The following is a 12,348-nucleotide window of genomic DNA, read 5'->3' on the forward strand; positions in this document are numbered from 1 at the left end:
AACCACTCAGATACTTACTAATTACAGAGGCCTGGCCAAATAGCTTAGACTTGTTTTTAGCTAGCTCTTATTACTTAAATCAACTTATTTCTATTAATCTGCGTGCTGCCCTGAGGCTCCTGACGGTGGCTGTAGTGTGATCAACTGTCTTACATTCCTGCTTCCCTGTGATGATAGATTGTCCCCCAGAAATGTGAAATAAGCTCGTTCCTTACGTCACTTTAATTAATACGCTAGGCAAGCACTCTGCCAACTGAGTTACATCCCCAGGAGTCTAACCATTTTTATAGCCATTTTTATAGTTTTGGTTTTTTTTAAATGTTCATTGATGTTTTACCTGCATATTTATTTGGAACTGAGGGTAGAGTCATTCCAGGTGGGTGCTGGAATTGAACCCATGTCCTCTGGAACAGCAGCCAGTGCTCTTAACCACTGAGCCATCTCTCCAGCCCCTCAAAGGAGTCTAATCTTGCATACAGGGTTATACAGTCTTTACAAGGTGTGAGTTATCATCACCCTCATTTTATAAAGTAGGAAATTAAGCCTCAGAAAGTTGTGATTCACCACCAAGCTGGTAAACACTGAATTTAAAAACAAAGTGAGATGTTTGTTTGTTTAATATTTATTTATTTTGGGTTTTTTTTTTTTTAAGACATGATTTCCCTGTTTGGCCCTGGAACTCACTCTATAGATCAGGCTGGCCTAGAGATCAGCCTGAGTGCTGAGATTAAAGGTGTGTGCCATCACTACCCAATCTATTCATTCCTCAGAAGCAGGGATGGAGGTATGTGAGTGTGGTGTGCCTGTGTGTACACACATGCATCTATGTGGGGGGGGGTCTGTGTGGCACAGAGGCCACAGACAGACATCAGAGGCCCTGCTCTATCATGATCCACTTTATTCCGTTGAGGCAGAATCTCTCACTAAATATGGAACTCACCATTATTTAGCCAGGATGGCTGGTGGCTCCAGAGATCCTCTTGTCTCTGCTGTCCCCTGCCTACCAGCACTGAGGTCACCAAGGAAACAGTTCAGCTTTTGTCTGTGTGCTGGGGGGGATCTGAACTCATGTCCCCTTGCTTGTGTTCTGACCTACAAGCCATCTTCCCAGCCCCTCAGAGTGGGATTATTTTTTAATTCCGAGTATCATACTAAAGAAGTGAAGTCCTTACGTGTGACACTCTTGTTTAAAGAACAATGCATAGAAGTCACAGAATCCTTACTTGGTGCTATGGCTTGAATAGTTCCTCCAAACATTAATACCCAAATCCATGTGCTGATGGCATGTGAGTGAGGTGGGATCTTTGGGGGGTATGAGTATTAAAACTCCCCCCAAACCGCAGCAATTGCATAGAACTCAAACCAAACGTTTTCATGCCTCATTCTGACGTTTTGTGGCGTTGCTGTTGTGTCTTGGTAATAAAAAGACAAGCGAGGTTCAGTTTCTTTCATGCATTCTAGTTCTCTTCAGACTTTACATCCCTAACTGCCTGCCTTTAAGAGCACAGCCGCGCCCCTGCCCCCCCATTCCCTGCTCCCTAACAGAGATGAAGGGCGAGGGCCACATGGAGAGCCCAGGAGGGTTGATTTCCTGGTCTAGCCATGCAGAAGGAACTTTGAAAGATGCTGCACAAGGAATTCTGCCTTAAGCCCGATGGGTGGTTGGGGATGGAGGAAACGCTTGGAAGCAATCTGCGGTCGAGAATCCATCACCGAAGTTACTAGTGTGCCTCTTTCCTGACCTGGGTCCCTGTGAGTAAGCCTGATAATCCAGTCGGCTCCCTATTTCCTGACAGCTAATGCAATGTGGCCATCTGTCTCAGGGTCCACAACTACGCCTTCTACACTTGGAGGATGTACTGTCAAACTGTAAGAAAAACTCTTACTGTCTGAAGTTGCTTGTTTGGTCACACCAACAAGAAAAGTGACAAATCTCCGGTGGCCTCTTTCACCTGGGTCCTGCTGCTGTTGTGGTCTAGCTCAGTCTCACCTAACTTTACAAGTGGCATAGTGTGCTTAGTCAGCTGAGCCCACTCCAGCTCAGGGCTCTCCCTCCCTAGCCCTGTAGGCACACTCGAGACAGTACATCCTGAAGTGTAACCTTTCTAATACTGCTATTTGAATCTAAGCAGCTGTCCACCCCCCCCCCCCAGCTCCCTGGAAAATCCTGAAGGGCCAAAACTGCCTCTGTTTTCTTTGGAAGCTGAAGAGCTCCTCAGGAATCTCCAGATGCCTGGTCCTCGAGTGCTTTCAGGCACGGGCAAGCACAGCTCTGCTTCTGAGTGTGGGCCGCTTGCATCTTTCTCGAAGGATATCTGGAATCAAGCTAATCAAGCTCCTTTTCTACCCTCTCTTCCCACCCTCTGAATACATCATACGCTCAGGATCTCGGGTCCCAGAGGGGAGGGGCCTCCCTCTTGCCTCTCTGGAAGTTATTTCTTTGGTTCCTATAGACAAACACAGGAGTTCTTTTTTTCTTACGTAACTAATTTTTGGTGTGCTAAAGTTCAAACGCAGGCTCTATAAGAACTCTGCCATTGAGCTAATCCCCGAGTCCTCTTTTACTTTTATTCTTTAAAATTAGTTTCTTTTTCTTTTATGGGTATGGTGCCTGGTGCCCACAGGGCACCAGATCCTCTGGAACTGGAATTACAGTTGGTCCTGAAAGGTATGTGAATGCTGGGAATTGAACCCTGGTCCTTGGGGAGAATAAACAGTGGTCTTGGCTGAACCATCTTTCCAACATTTATTATTATTATTATTATTATTATTATTATTATTATTATTATTTTGTTTTTTTGAGACAATGTTTCTCTTTAGCCCTTGCTGTCTTGGAACTCACTCTGTAAACTAGGCTGGCCTTGACCTCAGAGGTCCACCTGCTTCTGCCTCCTGAGTTCTGGGACCAGAAGCCTGCACCAACAATGCCCAGCAGCATAAGATAACCACTTTAAAAAGAGTAACAATTTATTTGGTTGCAGGGTTCCAGAGCTTTCAATCTGTGGATGCTTGGCTCTGCTGTTTGGGGGCCTGAGGTCAAGCAGAGCAACCATGGCCAGTGTGAGGAAATGTTTTAAGTTTAAATTATTGTGCTTAAGAGATCTATAAAACACACCAAAAAAAAAAAAAAAAATGCAGACAACTTCCTGGAAAGCTGGGGGTGTGGGAGCTATTGTTCACCTACGATAACAAGCCACGTGTGTTCGCTTTTGTAAACAAGCTTGGTTGCTCCAACTACACAGGATGTGCTTGATCACACGTAGACAGGAAGTATGTCAGGATGTATGGTTGCTCCTGATTGGACAAAGGCCTGGTGGGTTTTGCCTTTATAAGCCCTGTCTAATGTAACTCAGTGCTGTACTCTTGAGAATCCCAGGTATGGACCCGGCCAATGGCTATCGTCCTGGCCAGTATTTAACAAAGTGTGCTTTAAATATGGCTCCAAAATTGAGGTAGTACATTATTCTCACGAGGTGGTTCAGGAGATCGGACACCTTCACACAGATATACATGAAGGCAAATGGGTACACATGAAGTAAAAATAAATTTTAAAAAATGAATGAAGACCTTAAGGCAGGGGTCTTGAGTTCTATGTAGGTCGTAGGAGAGGTTGGCCATAGGTTGGATGCTGGGGACAATAAAGTGTACAGGGTCCCTGATAGGGGACAGCAGGAGGTTGTTTTTCTGCCTGCATGTTTTACTTGCTTGTGTGTGACTCCCGTGGCCCTCATAATTTAAAACTTCTTCACTGGAGGACAATTCCAAAGTCTAGACGCAGGCTCAGGAAGGATGGGCAGAAGAATCAACCCCATCCTAGGCGATGGTAGTGCACGCCTTTAATCCCAGCCCTTGAAGGCAGAGGCAGGTGGATCTCTGTGAGTTCGAGGCCAGGCTGCTCTACAGAGTGAGTTCCAGGACAGCCAGGGCTACACAGAGAAAGCCTGCCATGAAAAGCCAAAGGGGGTGGGTCCCTCTGTGTCACATACAGTGGCCTCACACTTCCAGAATCAAGCCACTCTCCAGTTTTCATGTGCTCGGCTCACGCCTCGTTCTTTCAGTTAAGGGGAAAATGTGCTTCTGGAACTTCTGCATGCTCCTCCTTGGACAGACGAAACTGGAAAGGGACATCTCAGAATGGGCTAGAAGGTGAGCAGGCAGGGGTCTATTCTATGTGCTACCAGGCAGTAATGCAAGGGTTTCGTAGAGAAGGCAAGCAATATGCATGAGTCCTTAGACACCTAGAGCCACAGATCAGTGTCACAGACACCCCTCCCCCTCCCAGCATTAAAAATAATAAAGAACTTAAGCATTTCCAAATCTTCTGTTCCTGACTCAAAGTCACTAAGAGCTGTGATGTCATATCCGCCCCTTATCCCTGGGAACTGGCTATTGCTGTCCACAGTTTTTTAGACATGTGAAGAATAGGAAGGAACACCCCATGGGCCTTTTGAACTGGCTGGCTGTGCCCTCTGATTCACAGGAGCCTGACCCTGGAAAAGGACAGTCTAACCTCCAAGGCTGGCAGAATAACAGAGCACAGCAGGCTTTAAGTGGAGACAGAAGTGTGCTTACCAACCTCCTTCCATCTCCTGGCCCCTTCAGGCAATGGCTTAAGAGGAAGATCTATGTGCTGGCTTCTTCCCCCCACCCCCTCTCCTTCTTTTTGTTGTCTGAGACCAAGTCCAGCCATATTGTTCCAACTGGCCTGGTACTTCTGGGCTCAAGCTATCGTCTTGCCTTCAGCTTCCCACGTAGCTGGGAGGCTGCCATCACACCTGAGCCTCTCCCACTTTATGTAAGGAAAAAAAATACCCCCACACTAAAACAAAGATATAGATAGATAGATAGATAGATAGATAGATAGATAGATAGATAGAGACAGGCAAACAGACAGACAGACAGATCTCTACCATTGTTGGTTTTGAAAAGGTCAAGTTTTCTTAGCCTGGACTTTTGTACATTTATACTAATATCGAAAAAACCCAAAGCTTGTATCTTGTCTTGGGCCGAGTTAAGCTGGACTGCAATCAAGGCAAAGGTCAAAGCATGGGAGTAAATATTTGGAGTTGCTTAAGAGAGCTCAGCCCTGTGCAATATTCCCGAGAAACCGTGTTGCTGAGGTCAGCAGAGAGGAAAGCATATTGGTTAGTTACTAGTCCCGGGAATTTAGTTTAGATGACACTTGCATATTCTCATTACATTTATTTATTTGTTTATTGCTTGCAGGTATGTCACAGCCTGCTTGTGGAGGTCAGAGAACAGCTTTGGGGAGTGTCCTCTCCCTCCACCTTTGGGGACCTGGCGGTTCGATGCAGGTTGTGAGGCTTAGCAGCCAAGTCTTTACTGCTGAACCGTCTCCACTGCCCATTTTTATATTCTTTCCCTTGGTATTTATCTCTCAACTCCCACTGTCCCGATTTTACCCGCATGACTCAGCATTCTTGACAAATACATCCCACTTTCTTTAAGGATCTTTTGACCTTTGAGGGTCTCTAGATCATCTGTTAGCAAGCCCAAATCGAATTGATTGGATGTGGTGGCAAAAGCAGGTGGATATTATTTTTATTATTTATTTATTTATTTATTTTTGGTTTTTAGATTTGAAGGCAGGGTTTCTCTGTGTCCTAGAACTCACTCTGTAGACCAGGCTGGCCTCAAATTCACAGAGATCTGCCTGCCTCTGCCTTCCGAGTGCCCGGTTTATTTAATTTAGCTTTAGTTTTTATGACTTGCTGTCTGTAACTAATCTGTGGAACATGACTAGAAGTCATGCAATAACCCCTGTAGATCTAAGCAAGCACCATCAAGCCAGGACAGATTATGCTATTATTGCTTCTGATGAGAATCTGATTATGATTTTTCTGGAGGCTATTTTCACGTCTTCTGGTGAACAAGCAGATGAATATAACCAAGTTCAAAACTTGGGTTGTGAATTTAGCTCAGTGATAAACATTTAATCTAAAATTCCCAGGGCCCATCACCAGAAACAAACAAACAAACAACAAACATGTATATCTAAATCCAAGCTAAAATACAGAATGGAACTCTGTAGCCAAAATCAGTCTAATTAAAAAATGAACAAAAGGCCGGGTGTGGCAGCTCACATCTTTAATCCCAGCATCTGGGGAGCAGGGCCTGGAAGATCTCTCTGAGTACAAGGCCTGCCTGGTCTGCAGATCTAGTTCCCAGACACTGAGAAACCCTGCCTTGAAAAGCCAAGAGGGGAAAAGGCACAAAGGGCTTAGTTAGGTATTTCTTCAAAGAGGATAGATGGATGGCCAATATCCTTAGAGGGATACACATCGAGCATCAAGGCCACAACCTAGAGACTTCACATACGGTAGGTGGGGTGACTGTTACCGAAAGCGCACAGAGGGAAAGGAGAGAGGGGAAATGCTGGCAGACATTTAGAGAACTTAGCCAAGTATTAAGGTGGCATGCCGGCAATCCTAGTACTCAGTGGGTCTGGAGTTTAAGGTCATTTTTAGCTACATACCAACTTCAAGGTCAGCCTGGGCTACATGAGGCTCTGCCTCAAACAAATAACAAGAGGTGGAGAAACTGGAACCTTCACGGAATTGCTGATGAATGTCACAGAGACAAAGAACAGCTTCTTTTTTCTTTTCTGTGTGTGTGGGCGTGTGTGGGGGCGTGTGTGTGCGCGCGCGCGCGCACAGGTGTAGACACTGGTTTATATGCATGCAGAGACCAGAGAAGAACATGGGGTGTCCCCTGTGACTCTCCACCATCTTCCTTGAGAAGGGCTTCTCACTGAACCTGGAGCCCACCAGCAAGCTTCAGTCACCAAACATTCGGTCTGCATTTCCCTCCCAGCCCTCCAGTACTGGAGGTGAGTCCCCAAAGTCATGCTAGGCTTTTTACAGGGTCCTGGGGACCCAAACTCAAAGTGAGATATTCACTTTGTCCTCACCTGTGGCACAGACCACACTCATTGGGGGTGGAGACAGGGGCGGACTTTACCTGGGGGAACTAAGTCTAAGGAGGGGGCTCTGAGAGCTCTCTTGCTAGCAGCACAGGGACCCCGGAGAACATCCGGAAGCATCCTTGGGACCAGGAACCTGCTAGTGTTCATCTGTCTATGTTGTGAGTTATTTCTCCCTGAATAAACATCTATTCGTCCTATTTGTTTCTCCTGATCCTTAGTAAACATCAGTATCTTCATGCTTATACAGCAGGTACTCTTACCCACTGAGAGCCATTTCCAGGCTCTCCCTCCCTCCCTCCCTCCCTCCTCCCTCCCTTCTTCCCTCCCTCTCATCTATGCTTCCATCCTTTCTTCCTGTATTAGGGATGGGAGAAGGGCCCTCATGCATACCAGGCAAGTGCTCTACCATTGAGCTATATCCCTAGCCTGGGAGCAGGAATTTTTCTCAGCATCTTTAGGACCAGTGTCCCATCTTGAGGATAAGGCAAACAAGAAATACCCTGCTGTGAAACTGACAGCCTAGTAGTCATGGATGAGCGCGTCCACAGAGGCCATGTGACATGAGTTGTCTTGGCCGTCCCTGCAGCCTGTATACATTCTTGTTCTCTGATTTCAAAGGCTAATCCAGAGTGTTTCTAAGAAAACCCCTGGCTATCACCAGCAATTACATGAACCGAAGCAGTTGCCACCCTCCAGTGGCATCTAGTGCTGAGTCACATGGCAGGCTTGGAGGTGGGGGCTCTGAATAGCTTTTCCCATGGCTTGACTCAGGCTTGCCCTTTGGCAATAACAATCCCCAGAGTCCCCTTGAATATTAATAACCCTGGCAGGCGTTCAGGTCACAAGAAAAGTTTAAATGGGACAGGACTGAATATTTCACACTTCGTTAACAAAAAGCAATTCCCTCAGCTGTCACTCATTCCTCTGCCTCCTGCCGCAAACGCAGGCGGAACTGTAAGCATCTTATCTATCGTAAGCACAGATGTGCTAGAATGAAAACGTTAGAAGGAGTATAAATCATCTTCAGGTCCCTTCATTTTCTGGCTTTCTGTCTCACTCGGGACTGCTCAAGGAGACAAGTTACTGTTGTAACTTGCCATCTCAGTTGTGAGATCAGGCTCAAGACTCTCACACACATGCGCACATGCACACATGGGTGCAAGTTTCAGATATGACTCATGCAACCAACAATTATCAGATTGTTGTGCCACCCCAGCTACAACTCAGTGAGTGTCCTCCTACGATCGCTAGACCACAGCGAAGCTCATTATTTTGTGTTCAAACTTAGAAACAAAATAGTAATTAAAAAATCATGACAACACTACAGGCAGTTTCCAGTTTATAAAATGACCATTTTCCTAAATTTACTTTGGTCTTTTTATTTTACAAAAGAAGGACATTTTTACTTTACGTGTCTGAGTGTTTTGCCGTCACATATGTGTGTGTGCCATATATGTGTACTCTGGAGGCAGAGCAGACAGATAGATCTCTGTGAGTTTTAAGCCAGCTTGGTCCACAGAGTGAGTTCCAGGACAGCTTCAAAACCCTATCTTCAAAAATCAAACAAACCAACCAAACCCGTAACATGCTTTCCTCCAAATGTATATAATTCTTAAAAATTAAGGTATAGAGATGGAGAGATGGTTCTGTTAGTAAAGGCTCGCTCCGCAGACGTGAGCTAACTTCGTATTTTTTCTTTATTTAGCAATAATACTTAAAAAAATTATTAGGGTCCCCACTACCCAGACTAGTGACCTGACTGCCTCTGCCTCTCAAGTGTTGGGATTAAATGCATGTTCAGCTAAAATAAATAATTTTCTTTTAGCCCTTAGGCTTTCTGCTTCTATCTCTGACAATCCTTGTAAACAGTCTCTGAAATTATATATATACAATCTCCAGAACCATGTAAAACCTAGTAGTGGGTTAATCTAACCAGGGTGCTCCAGCCAATGATAGACAGCTTAGAACAAGTGGATAGCTCCCGGGGAATGACACCCACGGTTGCCTTCTGGCTTTCATATGCACAAGCATGCACTTGCACACCTACACACACACACACGCACACACACACACACCACACCACACACGCTCAAATTGAGGTAGAATACATTAACAGTAAATAGCACTGATTTGAAAGGTTTAGCTTAATGAAGTTTTGAAGAGAAATACATATCCAAACCAATGTCAATGCATAGTATTCAGAGGTCTCCCTCTAGGATGAAAACTCTACTCTTATTAAACGGGTTCAGGGGGGTCGGGGTTGAGACAGGGTCTTGTGTAGCCCAGGTTGGCTTGGAACTTACTGTGTAGCTGAGGACAAACAAAAACTAAAACTGAATGTGAGGCATGTGATGCCGGCGCTTGGGAGGTGGAGACAGGAATATCAGGGTTCAGCACTGTCCTCAGCTACATAGTAGGTGTAGCTTCAGGTTAATTCCTGTGGACCCGAACCAAGAGCCTTCCCAGGTATGCTGTACTTGTCTATAGTCCAAGCTCCGCTGGGACTTGGGAGGATCACTTGAGCCCTGAAGCTGTTGGCCAACCTGGGCAACATAATGGAATCTCACTTAAAAGAAAGAAGTTAAGTCCCTGACTTATAAATCCTCCCACAAAAGTCCCCCCATAACTGATAATTACTGCAGTAATCGCTACCATAAGGGGTGCCCTGAGTAAAGAGTAACCTTATGTGAAATAATTCAACCTGTCTTGGCTAATACCTGCCGCAAGTCAAACACCTTGAAGTAACTTAGTTCCTGCAAAGCATCAGCAGAGCCGAGGAATGAAGTCTGGAAGTGCAGACCTGGAGGTGGGTGCATGAAGGCTCCGTATATCTGGGGGGCCCTTTGTCCTTTTATTTATTTACATTTCAGCAAACCAGTGTTTATTCAATATACTTTGAGTAACAAAGAAGAGATCCACGCATAGATCTACACCCATATCACTTGTGTTTACATTTCAAGCTATATATATATATATATATATACACAAGTTGCATATATATATATACACACATATATACAATATATATACATATATGTGCAATTATATATATACATATATGTGCAATTATATATACATATATGTGCATATATGTATATATATATAATTTCAGAGACTGTTTACAAGGATTGTCAGAGATAGAAGCAGAAAGCCTAAGGGCTAAAAGAAAATTATTTATTTTAGCTGAACATGCATTTAATCCCAACACTTGAGAGGCAGAGGCAGTCAGGTCACTAGTCTGGGTAGTGGGGACCCTAATAATTTTTTTAAGTATTATTGCTAAATAAAGAAAAAATACGAAGTTAGCACACAACAATGGGCTTTGCTGTGGCATTTCATCTGTGTTACTTTGTTCTGATTCATGCTCCTTCCTCACGGCCCTCCCCATCTCTCCTTTTCCTCTTTCTCCCATGAGAGCGGGCGCACTGGATGTGGAGTTCAGAGAAGGATGCAGGGCGCTGCCCCTCAGAGTTTCACTTGAGACAGGGTCTCATTGGCCTGGACCTTCTTGAATAGGTAAGCTAGCTGGGCAGCGGCACCAGGGATCTGCCTGGCTATGTGTGCCATTGTTAAGTGTGCTACTGCAGGCCACCGTCATACACTTTTGTGTGGGTTCTGAACCTAACTCAGGTCCTCTTGCTTAGCTAAGAGACAAGTGCCTTATTGACGGCCTTCTCCACGGGGGCCTTAGTTCCTCACAGAGAAGGAACTGAATCTTAACCCTGTTAACCAGAAAATGTCTGTTTCCCAGCCTGCTTCCCTCCTCTCGAGGTGACTTGTATGCTAAGCTGCGGGTTCTTTCTTCGTGCATTGCTTCCGTCTGAGTATGTGAATACCACTGTGGAGATAATGAACCAAGACACAGCCTCCAGAGTCCTCATTATGTGATGAAACCATGCCTCCCTTTATTAACAATGAATTATTCTTTGGCTCAAGGAAATTTCTCACCAGTAACCTTACCAAGCTCATTGTTCAATCAGGTGGACTTGTTGAGGCCACACAGCTTAGACCTAATCCTTGTTGCTTCCATCATCTGCTATGCATATCAAAAACCTTAAGACAACAATATAATGAAATCACATTAAAATGAAATAAATGATAAGCACAATACTTTGGGAGTCTTTTGGGTTTTGTTTGACCAGGCTGGCCTCGAACTCACAGAGATCTATTTGCCTGTCTCTGCCTCCCAGGTGCTGGAATTAAAGGCACAGGGCACCACCCCCCTGCCTGATAAACACAATGTTGATTTCAGGAAAATTATCTCATCTAGCCTTAGCCGAATATAAGCAGCATGTAACCAGGCAGGCAGAAGCCTGGCTGGAGGGAGATTAGGAAAGCGAGCATAGGCCCATTACCTGACTGTTAGAGATAAAACTGAATGAGAAGCATGCACGTGTGGCAGAGTGTGATAAGCAAAGTGTTTAAGGACCAGCTCAGGACTGAGAAATAGAGCGCACACGAAAACCCGTCCTGAAACTCTCTTCCGTCTGAAGAACCAGTCTGCTAAACTGAGAGCCCAATCTGAGACCGGACATCGCAGACCAAACACCTTAAGACTGGAGAGCCTTGACCCTGAGCCGGCCATGACCCTGAGCTGGCCACAACCCTGGGCCAGCCAAGCCGGAGAGGCGCCCCAGATGTGAGCCTAGTGGATTTTGCTTCTGCTCATGTGTACTGCTTTGATGTAAGTGTGAAGTAAAATATATTCTCAAAACCAACGTGCTGAGTCTGTAATCATTCCTCCTGTGTTAAAGCACCATTAAGTGCTCGAGACACCAAAAATAAGGGCAAAATCAATCATACAAATCTAGGTTTTTGGTTTTTAGTATTTGGAACTCAGTAAACCAGGCTGGCCTCAAATTCAGAGATCAGCCTGCCTCTGCCTCCCAAGTATTTTTTGTTGTTTTGTTTTTGGTGACAGGGTTTTGCCAAGTACATCACATACCTGGCTGGCTTCTCCGTGTCTCTTTCTCCAGAGCTGGAATGACCCAGTTTTCTGGGAATTCACCTTCTTTCCCAGCTTGTTTTGTTGTTTGCTTTTGATTTTAGCCCTAGCAGGCCTAGATCTTTCTGGGAGCCCCTCCCTCTGACTGGGTGCTGGGATCACGGTCTGACACAAAATGGGCTCAAACAGGAAGGAGAAAATATTAAGTCACCTGAGGATTAGGACCTACAGGTACTCATGGCTTTCCAGTTTCTTTCCTTTTTAAGAAAATATTTATTAGCAGGGCAGTGGTAGCACATGTTTTTAATCCCAGCACTCGGGAGGCAGAGGCAGGTGGAGATCTCTGTGAGTTCGAGGCCAACCTAGTCTACAGAGTGAGTTCCAGGACAGCCAGGGCTGTTACACAGAGAAACCCTGTCTTGAAAACAAAAACAAAAGATTTGTGGCAGGTGCCTCT

The sequence above is a fragment of the Phodopus roborovskii genome, unplaced genomic scaffold, assembly GCF_943737965.1.
Source record: "Phodopus roborovskii unplaced genomic scaffold, PHOROB, whole genome shotgun sequence".
Lineage (NCBI taxonomy): Eukaryota > Metazoa > Chordata > Mammalia > Rodentia > Cricetidae > Phodopus > Phodopus roborovskii.